The 2,500-nt window shown below is 49.1% G+C and overlaps 1 pseudogene; it reads right to left on the minus strand.

The window, feature by feature from the left end:
* Positions 1–2,500, minus strand: part of LOC123688144 — a 6,798-nt pseudogene that overhangs the window by 2,122 nt on the left and 2,176 nt on the right.

Below are 2,500 nucleotides of genomic sequence, written 5' to 3' on the forward strand. Positions count from 1 at the left end.
ACATGTCGGGTTTATTTAGTATACCCCTTGTGTCCCGTATATGTGGTTCCTCCTCGACTGTCCAATCCTTGCTCCGTGCCATGTTGACTATCCGCCTGACCACAAAATCATGGCGGTTTATTCTCTTTGTGTGTCCGAGTGGACATTTCTGCAATATATGGCACAAAGATTCCACCCTTCCACAACCAGCTCGACACATCTTAGCCTCCCTAGGGCCATAAGGAAGTCCCTTGGTGGGGAGGGTGTTGGTCCTCAATTTTATGGCGGCTATAAAGTCTCTCCCCGACCACATGGGAGGGGGGTTATCGATGAAAAAATTAGCGGCGCTGTTATTCTCCGCTTGTTTTGTTCCGCCGCCATAAAATGATTGTTCCAGCCTGTCTGCATTACTCCTATCTATTTCTCTCTTGGTGGAAGCGTTGCCAGGCATCATCCTCATGATTTTTATTAGACATGAATCGTCAGTCTCCAAGAGTCTCCTGAACAAGGGACAGGTGTTTCTTGTTTTGTTTAGCCTACCTAACATTATGATTGGAATTTTCCTTGCAAAGGAGAAGAGACCCAGGCCACCCATACTCACGGGAGTATATAACGATTCGTCTATGATGTGCGTCGGCAATTTGAGAATTTTTTTGAAGCATCTTCTTACCATTCTGTCGGCCTTCTTTAAAATCTTGATATTAATGGACGGTGACTGGAGCGAGTGAATATAGCGAGGGATGAGGTATTGCTTTATCAAAATCACTTTTTGTTGGGGCTTTAGGGGAGCACTCATCACCCTGGATAGCTGGTCATCTAGGGCAGTCAGGTTGCAGGGGGTAGCTCCAGCGTGGGTATAATGGTGACCCAGATATTTAAATGTTTCTGTAACAGACTTGATCGGTGGTATCGGCTTTCCGTCCACGTAGAATTTAGGGGTTGGGTGGAGGTATAATTTCTTCTTAGAAGGTACAACTGCTAGTGTCAGAGAGGTGCACTTTTCGGGGTTCAGCGTGAGAGACCGGTCATCGAAGAATCTACATGCGTACCTAAGGAGAAACTGTGCGTCCTTGGTATTTTCGGCCATTAGGAGGAGATCGTCAGCGTACCCCAAGACTGACAGGTTAGTCTCGCCAATCTGGATACCCTTCCTGATCTTCAGCGAGGTCATTAGTTCGTCCAGGACCATATTGAAAAGAATCGGCGATAGAGGGTCACCCTGTTTAACACCTCTACATATGTTCACTGAACCGACCTCCATCCCCGCACAAAATATAGTGGTCTTCTGGTCTTCGAAGTTAGCCATTATGTATCTCGACGTGCCCTCATCCACTCCGAACCTCCGCAGCGCTCTCAGGATGGACGAGTGAGAGACGCTGTCAAATGCCTTCCTTAAGTCCAAGGTTATCAGAGTTGCTGGTTTTCCTGATTTCCTTCTACCCTTTATGATTGTCTGAAGGGTGATGTTATTAGCGAAACATCCGTCTACGCTAGTGAATCCTCTCTGACACTCATCCAAGCCAACCGCCCCAGATAGTCTCTTTGCCATTATTTTATTGATAGTCCTCAGGAGAATAGATGTAACAGCAATCGGGCGCCAGTTATTAACGTTCTTCCGGTCTTGATCTCCCTTTGGGATCAAGACCGTTCTGCTGGTGCGCAGCATCTTCGGGACATAACCAGACAGCAGCATCAGGTTGAATAAAAACTCTAAGATGGGCACCGGGATCCTTCTGAGACGCGCAGAGTCTATGCCGTCCGGGCCAGCTGATGTGTTGCCGAATTCCTTGATCGTCTCTAAGATGGTAGTAGAGACGATGGGACTGTAAATCTTACATTGATCGACTTTAGCATCGGTTATTCGAGCGCTGTCTACTGGTGGTCTCGTCTCAAAAATTCTCCTGTACTCATGCAATATATCCTCACCCCTAGGGGTGTCCGCTTGCGAGCCGGAATGCTCGCCGTCCAGAACCTCCCTCGCCAACTGCTTTCTGTTTAAGAGAGTCATAGTTACTCCCGCCGTTTACCCGCGCTTTTTTGAATTTCTTCACGTTGACATTCAGAGCACTGGGCAGAAATCACATTGCGTCAACACCCGCTGGGGCCATCGCAATGCTTTGTTTTAATTAGACAGTCGGATTCTCCCAGTCCGTGCCAGTTCTGAGTTGATTGTTAGATGACGGCCGCAGAGATTACCCAGAGCACCCTTGCGAGCACTCACGGGGTCTCGAAGCTTGACGATTCCGCGGGAGGCCAAGACGCGGGACCGAGCTCGGATCAAACGTAACGCAAGCGAAACGCATCACCTCGCCCAGGCCCGGTACGTTAGCCGTGACCCACTTCCCCAACAAGCCCGACACGCCACAATCCTCAGAGCCAATCCTTATCCCGAAGTTACGGATCTAATTTGCCGACTTCCCTTACCTACATTATTCTATCGACTAGAGGCTCTTTACCTTGGAGACCAGCTGCGGATATGGGTACGAGCCGGCGCGACGCCTACACGTGGCCCTCTCCCGGA

The sequence above is a fragment of the Harmonia axyridis genome, chromosome X (genome assembly GCF_914767665.1).
Source record: "Harmonia axyridis chromosome X, icHarAxyr1.1, whole genome shotgun sequence".
Taxonomy (NCBI): domain Eukaryota; kingdom Metazoa; phylum Arthropoda; class Insecta; order Coleoptera; family Coccinellidae; genus Harmonia; species Harmonia axyridis.